Source organism: Mustela erminea, chromosome 14 (assembly GCF_009829155.1).
Source record: "Mustela erminea isolate mMusErm1 chromosome 14, mMusErm1.Pri, whole genome shotgun sequence".
NCBI lineage: Eukaryota > Metazoa > Chordata > Mammalia > Carnivora > Mustelidae > Mustela > Mustela erminea.
In genome coordinates, this window is record NC_045627.1 from 48,004,038 (window position 1) to 48,019,348 (window position 15,311).

The 15,311-nt window shown below is 50.4% G+C and overlaps 1 long non-coding RNA gene across 1 annotated transcript; it reads left to right on the forward strand.

The window, feature by feature from the left end:
- Positions 1-1,507: 1,507 nt before the first annotated feature.
- LOC116573382 lies at positions 1,508-9,258 on the forward strand. The gene is made up of 3 exons (XR_004278767.1): positions 1,508-1,790; positions 3,475-3,564; positions 8,892-9,258. It is a non-coding gene; the product is annotated as an uncharacterized LOC116573382 (long non-coding RNA).
- Positions 9,259-15,311: the final 6,053 nt, after the last annotated feature.

Sequence of the window (15,311 nt, forward strand, 5' to 3'; positions counted from 1 at the left end):
TCTCCTCTTATGATAGTCTGCCAAAAGCAAAAAGTACCTGTTACAACCACAGATAATGGGGGAATGGCAGCCCAAAGGTGTGTTGTGCAGAGAACTCAGTGGGGTCCCGCAAATGACCTCACATCAAAATAAATAAAATAGTGGTGCTAGTCCTTGATGTGGACCACAGATGCAATTCTAATATCAGGAAACAACATCTTTAGGAAACTTGGTGGAGCTTATGGGCCTGTAATGTTCAATCTAAGTAAGAACAGGGTGCTGGCTGGCAAGTGCAGCCTCAGGATCCATCCCACACTGCTCCCAGCCCTCTTTCCAACACTGGCTGCTTGGAAGTCTCTCCTAGGCTCCAGCTCCGGAGTTGTCTATGGTAGGCTCTGGGGCGTCTTCCTGACCACACCCTCTGCCACGGCCACTGCCTGCTCAGAACACATCCTGCATAGGGAATCAGGCTGGAGCTGGACAGGTGACTCACATGATAAGATATATGGTCCTTAAGTCCAGTGGCCCAGCCAGTTTCTTTGTGTGGATTGCTTTTACAGTTTCTGCAAATGCTAAGAGTTGACTTTCAAAAAACATCCCCAGCTACCAATTTGCTCACCAAGCTATCTGAGCATGTGGTTTAAATTGTATCTCTAATCTCTAGCCAGAGAGGAGGGCCAGTGAAGCTCCCCACTGACCAGTCTCGGACAGCAGGGAATGTCTGCATTGGCTGCCAGGAACCAGCAAGATTCCTGGTAATGGAACCGGATACTGGCTTCTTCCCATGTGCCCTTGGAAGCTGGAAACCAGAGAGATGGTTAGAAGGACATTAGGACATTACCACAAGGGCAAACACAATTCTGTGTATCTGCACGGCTGTCTCCACCAACAGAGGCTCCCTGAGGCCAGGCGCAGAAACTTCAGCATCGCCTGTGCACATCCTAGCCCAGAGAATATGTCCAGTTAGTAGGTGTTGATGGCGGACTCTTCCTTATACCTGCCCTTGTAAGATGTTTTCTTCCTCTGTACATTTGCTCAGGCTGACCCTGTGCCCGAAGCCTTTTCATTTCATCCTAAACATCTGTCAAGGTCCGGCTGCAGCCCCACCTCCTTCATGGCTCTTCACCGTGTCACACATGGCCCCTAACACACGTGTGTACATTCAGGCTTGTGTCCATCTCACCAATAGGAAGAAGACTCCGAGACATTTCATGGCAAGTGCAAGGTCACAGTGCTGTTCGATGGCAAAGAACTCAAACCCAGGTCATCTGATTCCAGGCTCTCTGCTCCCTACATTTCGCGGATATCTTGACACTCTTCCCTGAGGCTTCGCAAAGGGTTTTATGGCCCTCCCAGCCCCATCTTAGGAATGATCAGGAAGATCTGTGTTTGATGGGATAATTACTGACAGTAAAAGTTAACGTTCAACACTGGAAAGTGGCCCTTCCCTGGTGGGAGTTTCCCACTCTGACCACTGAGGCCGGTGCTGGGAGCTCCCGGGCTGGGCATTTATAGCTCTGCGTGTTACAGTTCACTAAATACCCTCACATTCTTGAAAAGCTGGTTTTTTCCTCTTGGGAGCGGCTGACTCTACCCTTTATGAGAATTCCAGGGCTGCCGGTGGTGCCCTGCCCATTGGGAAACACCTTACTGTGTCACCCTATAAAAGTGTGAGGCAGCCCCAGGAGGACCTCTGCAGCACAGCTCTCTCCCCGGGACGTGAGGTTCTGGCCACCCCGCCATGAGGCTTCTAGTCGTCTCCGGGCTGCTCTGCATCTTGCTCCTCTGCTTCTCCATCTTCTCCACAGAAGGTAGGGCCCTCTCCTGGGGAGCTGGCTCCTGAGCAAAAGGCAGGGCCTGGGGAGGTTGGAATCAGGTAACATCTGAGGGCAGGCCCCCCAGGAGGCAGGCCTGGGCCCGGAAAGACAGGCTCACCCTCTGAAATCTGTGACACCTCTATCCACAGTGGCAGTACCCCCTGATCTACATCCATAACCCCAGCTCCCCTAACACACACACACACACACACACACACACACGCTATGTAGAAAGTGATGTGTGACTGCAGGCACACAACTTCCCAGCAAGACTGATTGTTGCACCTGAATCCTACCTAGCTAGAAATGTTGGAGCCACTCTGCTGTACGCATATCATGCTTTCAGGACAGGAAGTTGAAGAGTGGACTGTCTGAGTCCGAACATCTCCAGATCTCATGCACAGCAACCACATGCAGCAGACTCAGCAGACCGGATGCATGGGGTGGGGTGGAGGGACACCTCCATGGGGTGGAACTTGTGTTTGCAAGTAGGGGAGATAGTCCTCGCACCTCTGTGGATATGCATATTTTCACTCTCCTGCCTTTCTTGTACCAAGTAGCTATTTTGAGCTTTTTCTCTTGCCTACTCCACTAGACTATGCCTATTACTATGATTATCATTATTATTATTATTAGCAATTATGGTTATTTTAACATTTATTGGAGTTGGGGATACAGACATGTGTAGAGATGGAGCAAAACACACCCATACCTTCATGACTCAAGAATACCATGTTCAATATTTTATTTCTTTTTAATATTGCAGGCAAGCATTTTTTTTCTTGAAATTGATATATCTCTATATGTTCAATGCTGTATCTCTTTTATTATCACTGTATTATTATAATCACCAAAGATACTTATGATCAAAATTATTCTGGAAGCATTTCCACCAGAATATCAACAGCCATCGTCTCTGAGCTTTAGGATCATAAGAAGTATTTGTTTTCTAAAGTTTTTGCCATGAACGTTCCTGCATATGTAATACGGAAAACAGTGATTAGAATTGCTCGTCAGCACCGTCCAAAGCAATGCAGTCTACCAGACCTCGGATTTGGGGCCATGTGAGAGGCTGCCACTGTTACCTTAATGAAGCCCGTTGAAGATAAGTACCTTTCCCCATAAAGTCTCTAGTCCATTTAGGAGCATCGCTGGCATAGGCTCCAGCGTGTGTTATTTAAGTAATATTTGAAGGTATAACGTGCCATCCAGTGAATGTGTTATGATGAATTTCATGCTTCGACATTTAGATGGTTCACAACGTTGCCCTGTTTTACGCCTGTGGTAAAAAGCATATCTGTAATATCAAACATGTTTTGTATCTAAGATTATTTTCTTAGGCTAGATGGCCAAAGGGAGAATACTGAGTTAACGGGCATAGACACTTTGTGTGTGTGTGCACATTTTGAGCACTTTGAGCGATGGTGTTGTTTTTTGGACAGGGACATGAGGAAGACGGTAGCTGCGCACACTGATTTTGTTCTTTTTGAAGAAAAAAAAATCACCCCCAGGCCTACCCTTCCCCCCTCGGCCCTCCCATAGCCTGGCCCATCCTGATTTTCCTTGAATAAATACTCCTGACCCCTGCACCTTGGGAGTGGAGGCATAATCAAGTCATTCCTTCACAGATCCCAATCCCATGGTGTCCCCTAAGGTGCCCCTCTGTGTCCACCCTCAGGGAGAAAAAATTCTAGTCATCTCAGCAGGCCCTGGAAACGCAGACCGTGCTGTTCCCGAGTTCCTAACCCTGCCCTGACGACCCGGAAAGGTAAGCACCGCGCCCTGTCCAGATGGTTAAGAAGAGCTTCTGGGGAGGCCATGGGACAGGTGGTACATGTGGGTCAGCCCCCAGCTGTGCCTGACATGGAGGGACCACAGCAGATGTGACCTTGGCCTCGTGGAACTTCCTGTCTAATGCAGAGAACCATACCCTCCCCACCAATAAAAATCAAAGAAGTAATCATTTTGAACAAAACACCTTCTGTCAAGAGAAAGACCGGAATGCAATTTGAAATGATACCAGGAACAACCCCTACCCTGGGTGGGTGACATCAGAAGAGGCCACATTTGAGACCTGAAGAAAGGCAAGGAGTCAGAAGGAGGAATGTGGAGGGGAGTGTTCAGGCAGAGGAAGCAGCAGGCATAGGGGCTTGAGATGGGCAAGAGGGGGCCATGGAAGACAGAAGAGAGGCTAGTGAGTCGGGGGGTGTCCACAGAAGCTACTACCCAAGGCAAAGCTGACCTCGTGAGTTGCACATGAGGAAAGGTGATCCAGTAGGGGAGTGGGGTTCGCAGGTTCAGAGAGTCCCAGGGTACAGACTGGAAGTGCAGAGCTGGGCTCCATGACAGGGTGAGGCCTGGAGGAACAAGACTGCCCTCTCCCACAAGGCCTGGCAGGGGGGCACTGGATGCTGAAGGAGACAAGCCCAAGGGGGGTTGCAGACCCCCGGTTTCCAGCACTGGCCTAGGCTGGGTGCCCACTGGTGCATGGTGGTTGCCTGGCCCCAGCGTGCAGTTAGCACCACTAGACTTCCACTGGCCTTCAGTAGAAGGGCCCCACGGCCCCTGGGGCAGGCAGAGCGCACAGGGGAAAGCAGCAGAGCCTTGAGCCACAGACCTGACACTAATCCAGGGCTCCTGGCCCCTACTCTCTGCAGCCTAAAGTCCCTCCAGGGGTCTGAGAAGGCCTCATTCCTGCTGGCTCCCCTGGGGCCATGGCCCGGGGAGCCCATGACCAGAGTCAGAGCCTCCAACCCACTCCCAGCCAACCACTGAGAGTCCTGTGCCAGGGGAGCTTGGGTGTGAAGGGGAAGGAGGGAGGGAGACTGGGTAGCTTAGTGTCAGGCCACTTCTCTGGAGAAGCTGACAGCCCCTCCTTCCAAACTGGCATCACATGAGTTTGGGGCAGGATAAAAATAACCAGTACTCACACACTGGACCCAAGTGTGAAGCACCCGCCCAGGAGAGGTGAGAGTAAGTCACTGACTGACAGACTGCGGCTCCGCTCCCCGCTGAGGCCCCAGCCAGTGGTGGTGGTGGTGGTGGTGGTGGTGGTGGAGGAGGAGGAGGAGGAGGAAGAGTGTTTCCATGAAATAAATAAGGCAAAACCCTAGGGAAGAGAGAAGTAGGTCCTTCGCTGCTGAGTGAGCTCATCCCCAAACCCCTCTCCAGGATGGACTCACAGGCTGTAAAAAGAAGTTAAGGATGTGCACACACACACATGGACATGCAAACGTGCACACACACAAACACATAGTTCCTAGGAGAAACAGCCAGTGCTGTTTGTTTAACTCCTTGTGCACAGTACAAGGGCAGCTGTTTTGTTAGTGACTCAACACTTTAGAATAATCTAGGTGCATAACTTTCATGTTGACTCTGGATTTCTCTCTCTCTGTGTGTGTGTGTGTGTGTATAATTATATATTTTTAATTAAAAATATATTTTTTAATTCAATTGCAGAAACTTGCAAACAACTTCGAACATAAGGAGCGTAAAGGTCCCTATTATATAATCTCATTTAAATCCTCAGAACCACCCCAGGGAAGCATTGTCCCCCTTTTACAGATTAGGAAACTGAGACTCAGAAAGAATCTGAGGCAGAGACAGGAACCTGAATCTATCCACCTCTTTCCACTGCAACAAACTGCCTCCTCCATAGAGAGCAGCTTTCCTGCAGTGAGCTCCAGAAGACATGCCCATGCCCAAGACCTCAGATTGCCCCAAAGCAGAACACCTCCTGGGCTGGAATCCCAGCTCCACCACCTGCTAGCTGTGTGCTCTTGAGCATGTCACCCATGCTAAGCCTCAGTCTCCTCACCTGTGAAAGGGTATGATACTAGAATCTACCATGCCAGGCTCGGGTAAGGCGTCAGTGAGGTCATGACTATAAAGACAGGTGTTAGCCTGTGACCGAGTACCCCATCAACACATCCAACTGTTGCTGTGGAGGAAGTCGGAGCCCTGCCAGGGCACCTGAAGAAGGAGGCCAGCGATTTCCACACTGAAAACCAAAGCCTAAGGTGGTTCCACCCGCCATTTTCCTGGCCCGACCCTGGGGCTTACACAATGCTGCCCAGTCAACAGCAGAGGGACTGGGGGAGCCACGCTCGGGGAATTTGGCCTCTCTACTCCTGTTCCCTGATATATGAGTGTCTGTACACCTGTCTGTCCGAGGAGAAAATAACTGAGTGTGCCGAGAGGATGTCCCTGAGCTGACACCACCAGCACACACAACTCTTCAAACGTCTTTCCAGGGCTTTGCTTCATATGCAAGTGCAGTGCTAGGCCTGTGGGCATTACTGAAAGTGGCAGGCACAGGACTCTGGGTCAGTTCCACAAAACCAACACCCAAAATCGATGGGCTAAATAAATAGCCAATTTGCTGAATTTACTGCATTTACCAGTTCACTAAAAAAGAAAAAAAAAAAGAAAAGGAAAAAAATACTCTTCCAAATATTTGAAAAGTTGTGTATAGTGTATAAATCTGTATGGCAGGGTCTTTTTTTTTTTTTTTTTTTTTTTGATGGAATGTTCAATTTGTGAGCTCTGTTAGAGTCTGAGGGACATCAGGGTGAGGCAGCGGCAGAATGACAGCTGTTTAGGCCCCACCTGGGGCCTCTGTCAGGTCACTTTCCATCCAGGTGTCCCGAAGCTGTTGATAAGAAAGCTCTGGGGGGAAGGCTAGGAAGTCTTTCTGGAAGACCCCTGGAGCATGAACATGTACCTGCCCCTCCCACAGACTGCCCGGGACCCAAGAGTTCCATGCCACCTTCCCTGTTCTGAAGACAAGCAAAATTACTTGACCCACAGTAGGGAGATGGGGTGGGATGGGCCCAGAGAGATTCTCCCCTACTATGGGGTTGTCCTTGTCTTTGAGAAGGAACCCAAACTGCAGAGACAAAGATTACCCACCAGGACCACGAGTGTGATGACTTGAGGGTTTTGGTGAGTTTGGGTGACACCTGGGTGGACACAGGGCCAGTACCATGGACCCTGGAAGGGAGGAGGTGAAGAAGGTGCCCTGTCTATCCTGTCCAGGGGCTCACTAGATCAGAGGCTCTCACAGCAGTAGCCTGCTTCCTTGGGATTATACTTATGAGCCATAGCTACATAACAAAACACTCCCGGGGCAAGCTCAGGTCATGATCTCAGGGTCTTAAGATCGAGTACTGTGTCGGGTTCCCTGCTCAGTGAGGAGCCTGCTTCTCCCTCTGCCCCCACCCCCTGCTTATGATCTCTCTCCCTATCTCTCTCTTAAATAAATAAAATCTTAAAATAAAAATTCCCAACTTCAGTGGCCCAAAGCAACATGTATTTCATATTTTCCACGAATCTACAGGTCAGCTGAGCAGTTCTTCATCTATGGTGATGTTGGCGGGGCCCTCTTACATGTTCAGGGGTTGGTGATCTGCGAATGTGGGATGGTCTCAGTCGGGCACCCGGACCCTGTTCCACAAGGTCTCTTGTCCTCCAACAGGCTAGCTCCAACTTGTTCACAGAAGCTGCAGGGTTCCACCTATGTGAATGAGGGCACCCCAGGCTTCTTGAGGCCTCAAAACTGGCCCACCTTTATCTCTGCTGCATTCATTTGGTCAAAGCAAGTCACCAGGGCAGCCTTGCTTGAAGGAGCAGAGAACTAGACTCCATATCTTGGTGGAGAAAATACACAAAATCACATTGTCAAAACAGGGTGAATTGCAACTATATTTGCAATAAGTCAACCACTGTATTTATTGTAGGAACCAGAGAAGAGAGTCTTGGGGATCTGAAGGAGGGGGACAGGGGGTGGAAACAGGGTTCAGGAATCATGGTCCTCCATCAGAAATGCTGGTGAAAAATCCTCACAACATGATATTAATAGAAAAGATAATTTCACACTGTATAATACTGTGACAATCACATTTGGAAGATGAAAGCGCTTTCAAATAAGGGGGAAAAAATACAAAGAAAACCACACCAATACTAGCACAGATTTATGGTTAAGATATGAGGCCATGAATAAATTATGATAATTAAATTTATTTTTTATAGTCAGTAGCTATACAGCAATTATTGTATAGCATTTACATCTGCTAACTCACAATAATTTTAAGAGTTAGATGTTATTACTGTCCCCACTTTTACAGATGAGGGGCCAAAGCGTAGAGAGGTTGAGTCCTTGGTTGACGGTCACCCAGCTATTAAGTTGGTGGTAAAGCTAGGACTTTGAATCCAAACCCTCTGGTTCCAGATTCTGTTTTCAATTCTCACACCAATTTGCACATAGTAACAATCTGGAAACTGAAGGAGAGAAAAAAAAAAAAGAAGAATCCCATCACAGCAACTTAATAACTCTTCTCATTCGCTTCTTTCGTTTTTATCTTAATGCAACCATGTTTCATTTTTATTGTATCTCATTTTTTTCATGTTAAAATGAACATTACATCATGAGCGCTTTTCTTCCTGTTGCTACCTAGTCTTCATAATCACAGGGTTTTATCACCACTAACCATGTGCTATTGTAAGATACCACTACCAACATACTGTTTCTCCACCATGCAATTTTCAGCTTATTTTCAGAAATTTTTTTTCTGGTATTCAAAACCAAACTATAAAGAACAGTTTGTTGCCGGCGGGGTTTTTTCTTGTGCATTATTCCTCCCATAAGTGGAACGGGTCTGTCAAGATGCAAACATAGCTTTGAGACACACGTTGCCTGCAACGCGCTCTCTGGGAGAAGAGAGCCCGAGGGGTCCGAGGGCCTGCGAGGACATATAGGCGCACCCTCCTACCGCGGCCATCAGAAACACGCCTCCCAGACCTGTCAGCTTCAGTGGACTGTGCTCTTGACGGAGCCAGTTTAGCTCATAAGCCGCCTTCTCTCCATCTTCTGCTGGTAAATCAGATTTCTTGCTGATGCTACTAAAATAAACTGAACCAGTCATATTTGCCATGAAAGTTCCCTTCTGGGCCTCCGGGAAGGAGATAAACTTCTTGCCTTGATTTTTAAAAACTCTTTGTGCCTAGAAATGAACCTTACTTGTGTTGTCTCCTTTCTCCACCCCAACTCTGCCTTCCTCTCTGACTCTTGTCTTGTCTGCACCATCACCTTCCCAGGGCGCCGTGTGAGGATCTGCAGACTGTGCAACTTCAAGCCAGAGTCCCGGCTTTGGGTGGTACCTGGGGCTCTCCCGCAAGTGTAATGTTCCCCAGACAAGGCTGCATGCAGCTGAGACCCTCGTGCCCAGTGCCCGAGACCTCCAGAAGTCTTGGGTTCTCCCAGGATGCTCCTCTTGAAGCTGGGGCTGATGGCAAAGATGTCAAGAGCTTTGGCCCATGGAAGCTTCTGCCCATGAACCACGAACCTCTTCTCTTAAAGACACAACATTTCTTGCCTGCCGTGTTGGACTGTATTCATAATGCCTTTTAGAAAAACCTGAACCAGAATTTTCTAAAAACCACAACATGAATACTAAGGTCAAAACTCTGGATTGCCTGTCTTGCTGTGGGACCTTGAACAAGTAAGTTAGCTTCTCTGGGTTCATGCTGGCTTCAGGGAGGTAAAGTTCAGAGAGGAAAAAAACCCTCCAGGGAAGACCCTTCGGTCACCGGCATCAGTGGGTTTCACTACCCTTTTCAACCTTCATAGCAGTGAGCTGGGAGGTTGGAGGGATTCACCTTGGGCAGGAAGGGCCCTGAGAAAGTTCTGGAATTCCCAGAGGCCAGTCCCAGTTGTGCCACCAACTTTAAGAGCTATTCAGGTTCAGCCCACCTGGTCTGAATCCCCACCTGGCCCCTCCAGTGCAGACGGTCAAGATTCCACTGTGACGTGGGGCGGCTGCAGATCCAGACACTTTCGAGCCTGCTAGGGTGCAGGGTAACAGGCCCCCAAGAGCAGAGGCCAAGTCTGCAGAGGCTCAGTTGTCCTGAGATATGCATAGCCTCTATCCGCCCCACCCCCGATGGCCCCTGGAGGAACCCCTTCCTAACTTCCTGACGCGAGTCTGCTGGAAAGAACACCAAAGCTCACAAATAATAAATAAATGCATAAAACCCATGGCACATCCCAGTTTGAGAAAGACAGCAGTGCGGCCTGAATCTCCTCTGCTAGAGGAGACCTGTGCCCTGAAGCCTCTCCTGCAGGCCACCCCTTCATCACAGCAAAATCTAACTCTGAGAAGGAGGAGTGGGCACTACTAACAATGGCAAAACTCTTGTTCTGATACACCAGGACTCAAATCCCAGTCCTGTCCAGGATTTTCTGTGTGACCTGGGCAAGTCAGTTCCCTTTTCTGTAAACTGCAGAGCCCAGGACCCATTCGGAGGGCTGACAGGAGGCTCCCGCATACAAATGGATGTAAAGGGCCCACAAAGGGGCTGGCACACAGACCGACTAGCTTCAGGAAGTCCCTGCCTTCCCTGCCCTCCCCCAGGGCTGAGCTTCTGCCCACAATGAGCCCGGTCTCTGGAGCTGTGACTCAGAGGTAACAGATGGCCCAGGTCTAAGAGGCTTATCTCTCTGTAAAGCTTCCTTCTTATCTGATTCTCCCGGCAAGGTGAAAAACCCCTCCCCACGCCTCCCCCATAGCCATGTCTGTGAGTGCCAGGCCCACCAGGAGAAAGGCTGGTGGGCAGAGGTTCTCTGGCATGGGGCTCTGGGGACAGCAGTCCCAGGGCCAGCCAGAACCCTTACCTTGCCGTCGGCCAAACCTTTCACTTCCATTTCGGAGGCTGCATCCATGAGCTGGCTCCTTCACTCACTCACCCATCCCCGCAGTAGGCAATGGTCAGACAGCACTAGGTTCTGAGGCTCAGACATAAACCAATAGGGTCCTTGCGGGCTGAGAGGCACTGGGGTGTGAGCACAGGGGCAGAAACAGAGGGACGTGCCCAGAGAGGGAGGGAAAAGATGACCTGACGCTTGAGTTGAGTTAGGGGAGAGTTCCAGCTGGAGAAGCGATGTGTGGGCGTAAGTACAAGCATGTGTAGATGTGTGCATGTGTGTACGTGTACGTGTGCCTGTGTGGGGCGGGGGGTGAAGAAGGGAGCAGTTAAGGCCAGGCAGAAGACTTGAGTGAGGAGAAGTCCCAGCAACTGGACAGCAGGATCAGGGGACAAAGGGAAAGCAGAGAATTCCATCTGGGGTGGCCAGACTGTCATTAGATGCTGAAAGTTTATCCTAAGGACGATGAAGAGCCCGATGTATTTGCAAGCAGGAGGGAATGCAGAGAGGAAGGGCCATTAGGAGGAGATGGAATGAGCTGGAACCAAGGCAGGGCCATCGGCAATGCACAGAGGGGAGGAATTAAAGGGTTCTGAGTACCAGCGGAGTGGCCTTACAGACTTGGTAGCTGGGTGGGCTGTGGACACAGGCCCACGGTGCACATTCCCGTGCTGGCACAGACCCTCACCAGGAACTCCCTTGACAAGGGGCACCACGCAGCTACCAGCAGGGGGACAGCTGACTGTTCCACATCCTTGTCCCCAGTCCTTCCCCTCTCCTCTCCATCACCACCAACCCCACCCCCACCGTGCAAGACACAGACAGATAAGGAAAATACTCACCCTAACTAAACATGTGTGCTTGAGAGTCAGCCAGGAAAAACAATTCAGAGGCTGTGTGTCCACCACTGAGCGAAGTCTGACCTTATGCTCAAGAAAGCACAAGCCCCAGAAGCCTCAGCGTCCTTGTCGGCAGGAAAGACCAGTTTCTTAGTGTACACAAATAAAAAGAGGACACAGCCAGCCACTGGGGAAAGGAGGAGGGTGTCTGTGGGGCAGGAATGCAGCACCTGCAGCTCTGAGCCCCCTGCTTACAGGGAGACCAGCCCCAGGTAGGATGGGCAAGGACTTTCAGGGACACCAACCCCTCAGAGCAGCGCAGGCCAAAAGTGGGAGGCACAAAAGGGAGCTGGCCCTGCTCCTCCTGCCTGCCGCCCTCCAACTCCCCATCTCTTCTTCCTCTGGGAAGTGAGGGAAAGTGTAAGACCCTCTCCCAAGCAGAGATTCCATGCAGACCTGGAGGCTGGCCAAAGGCCAAAACCTTTCCTTCCCACTCTCTCCCCTGTGGGATGTCACCTCCAGAAGTTGCACCATGAAGAATGTCACCCTCGAAGGGTAGATCGAGTCTACGTGGAACGTCTGATGAATAAGGTTATTTGAGACTACTGGGGATCCTGGGGTGTCTGGGTAGCTCAGTGGGTTGCGCCTCTGCCTTAGCTTGGGTCGTGATCTCAGGGTCCTGGGATTGAGACCCTAGTCGGGCTCTCTGCTCAGTGGAGAGCCTGCTTCCTCCTCTCTCTGCCTGCTGCTCTAACTACTTGTGATCTGTCAGATAAATAAATAAAATCTTAAAAAAAAAAAAAAAAGGAATACTGGGGATCCCATGAGTACTCCAAACATCCAGAAGTGACTTGAGTCTATAAAACTCGAATTCTTATTTTGCCCTTAATTGACTCCCTGAAGAACCTAGACAGAGTGGCTGCTGGCACTAGTGTCACTAGGGAAAGTGTGCAGTCCCCATGGCAACCCCCTGGCTGTGGAGGACACATGACAAGGTAATAGAACACAGGCTTCACAGATGTGGGTTCAAATGAGGGTCCTGTCAGGTGCCGACTGGGTGACATCAGGGAGGTCAGGTGTCCTCTTGGAGCCCCAGATTCCCCACCTGTAAAATGAGGCTGACCCCCTGCCACACAGGGCTGCTGGGGAGACTAAGAAAACAAGAAGTGCCTGGCTCTGAAATAGAACCAAATGGTGGTCGCAGACCTGCTTCCACCAAACTAGATGCATCCAGCTCTCGGCCCCGTCCCCACCACCATTCAGGATAGGGTCCTCCTGGACCGATCTCTTCCCTGGCTTGCCACATGCCCTTCATAGCCCTGCATGCTCACCCGCTCTGCTGACTCGGCTCCAAGCTGATTTGGGGGCAAACTGTGCAAGGCAGACCACCTTCTGGAGTGCAGCAGAGGCCACACCCTGACTGGCTAATGGTCACGAGGGACCCCCCCACGTGACTTCGCTGACTCCACAGCATCATAAAACTTCTAGGGTAGGAATGTGTCCAGGCTTCTAGTCTGCTGTCCCAAGCAGTAGCTGGACCTTGTCTGTTGACTAGCAGCTTTGTAGCATGTGGACAGGTCCAGAGGCAACTGGCAGACTTGTTGTCAACAGCTCTGTCTCTGGAAAAGATCTTCGGCTCATCTGTCAAACCACACTGCCCCTGAGGAGTTGCAAAGTGTGAACCAGAAGGTGGGAGAGCAGAACAGAAAAATAGGTTCTTCTAAACATCAAAAGGCAGCCATGTCTCTTGTTCAATTCAGTGTTTATTATTATTTTCAAAGATTTTATTTATTTGTTTATTTATTTGACAGAGAGCAAGAATAAGAGAGCACGAAGCAGAGGGAGCAGCAGGAGAATAACAGAAGGAGAGGAAGAAGCAGGTTCCCTGTTGAGCAAGCAGCCAGACACGAGGATCTCGGATCATGACCTAAGCCAAGGGCAGACACTTAAGCAGCTGAGCCACCCAGGGCCCCCATCAACTCAGTGTTCAGAGACACTGTGGGTATGAGCACATATCCCTGTGCGGCAGTCTCCAACACTCTCTGCTGCCTGTCCCTCAGCCTCTTCACACACTAGCCTCCTGCCTGGCTCAGGAGGCATTCAGTGGATGCTCATGCCTACTGCAGTCTACCCACTTAAGGATGGAGGGAGTGGGAAGGAGTGTGTCAATGGCAGGCAGACGATTCGCTACTAACTAGGATCAAGAAGCAAGAGTTATGACTTCATCAGGGACCTTGTCATGCATTCATTATTCAGTCATTCCTTCAGCTGGTCAACAACTACCCACTGAGGACCTACTATGTGACAAATCCTGTGCAGATACTGAAGAAACCTACACATGACTCCGTCTCTGCTCTAAATGGTTCACAGCACTCCGTGGGAGATAACAAGGCAGACAGATTACAGCACTAAAGTTTTTTAAAGACCCTGTCAACGTCCCAAGTAGGGACCAATTCCTCTTGGGGGCAGAAGATGCCAGAGGGAAAAACTCTTCTGGAGGAGAAGACATTCTTTGCTGTGTCCCCTACCTAGATTTAACCAGGAGGCAGCCTGGATGGCAGAGTAGAGTAGTGTGGTGTGAAGACAGGTGACATCAGGATGAGCTTCTGCCCATCTGTGTGAGTGTCAGTGGCCAAGAGCCAGCATTACAACCAGGAGTCCAAACCAGGGGTACTAGTACCAATGAGATGGGTACTGGGGAACAGGTGGCAGCCCCAGACTCCTGCCTAGTACCTCAGTTAGGGGGGCAGGCAGTGCCTTAGATAGGGGAGGAATCCCATCTACATGCTAGAGAAAATGGAGACAACCACCCTACACCTGGCCCGAACAGAGCAAGGGGACAGGGAAGGCCACATTTTTGAGTAGATGGTGTCCCGGGCTCTCAGGTCCCTCAGCTACTAACCCCAGAGGCCACTGCTATGGCAAAAGATTCCCAACTTCCAGCTAGGTGGGTACACCCTGATCCACAACCACAGAGGACAGTTGTCAGGACCTCACCTGGGCTGGGACAAGTTGGGCAGCTGTCCGAGCGTGGGCACAAGGGAGCAAGGCTCCATGGGTTAGCACATTCAGGTAGGTCATATGGGGGCAAAGAGGCTGTAAGAGCCTGGGTTGGTGTGCTGGCAGCTAGAGGAAGCACCCACGTGCATGCCCAGGCTGGCAGCTAACACTTTAATTCCCACTTACTGACACCTGGACCAGCTATTGTAAATCTACCTGAGGAAATGCTGTCAGGACAGGACCAAGAGGCGAAACTGATTTGATGCTTTAGCTAGGAGGCCCTGTCAAGAGGGAGCTCAGCACCCTGCCGGGGTAATAGACATGTGGAGGACAAGGTAACGTGTCCGAGGCTGCCCAGGATCAGCAGGTGAGAGCCAAGCCGTGTGTCTTACAGCAGGCGAGCCCTTCCCAGCTATGACATACTGAGTCCTCCACAGAGCCTCTCACTCCTCCGCGCTAGAGGTCAAGACCAGGGTCCATGATGAGAACCTCCATGAATTACTGCTGTTCTCCTAGGTTCTCAAATGCTCTGTGGACAGGGATCAATCTGCAGAGACCAGTTTGTGCGGGTTTACCCCAGACCTTCCTAGTTTGAGCACTGAATGTCCCACATCCCTGGAAACCCCCTCAGTCCCAGGCAAACGGGGACAGATAGTCCTTCTCGCAGATCTGAGCCTATACAATTGAAAGGGGAGGTGGCCTCTTTAAGGAAAAAAAATAGATGTAAACCACAAGTAGAGGTAGACTACAGAAGAGATGTGTGAATCGGGGGCTTCAGTAGCTTCACAGTCATCTCCCTCTATCATGGAAAGTTTCAACTACTTTTGGAGCCGGCCCAAACTGGATGTGACTGTAGGCTCTGTCTCCGACCGGTGGTGTGAAGCTGGGCAAATGACTTACCCTCTCTGTGCTTTACTTCTTCCTTTCCAAAGCAGGGACAATCGCATCAGAAGAGGTCAAACTGGTTACAGGAGA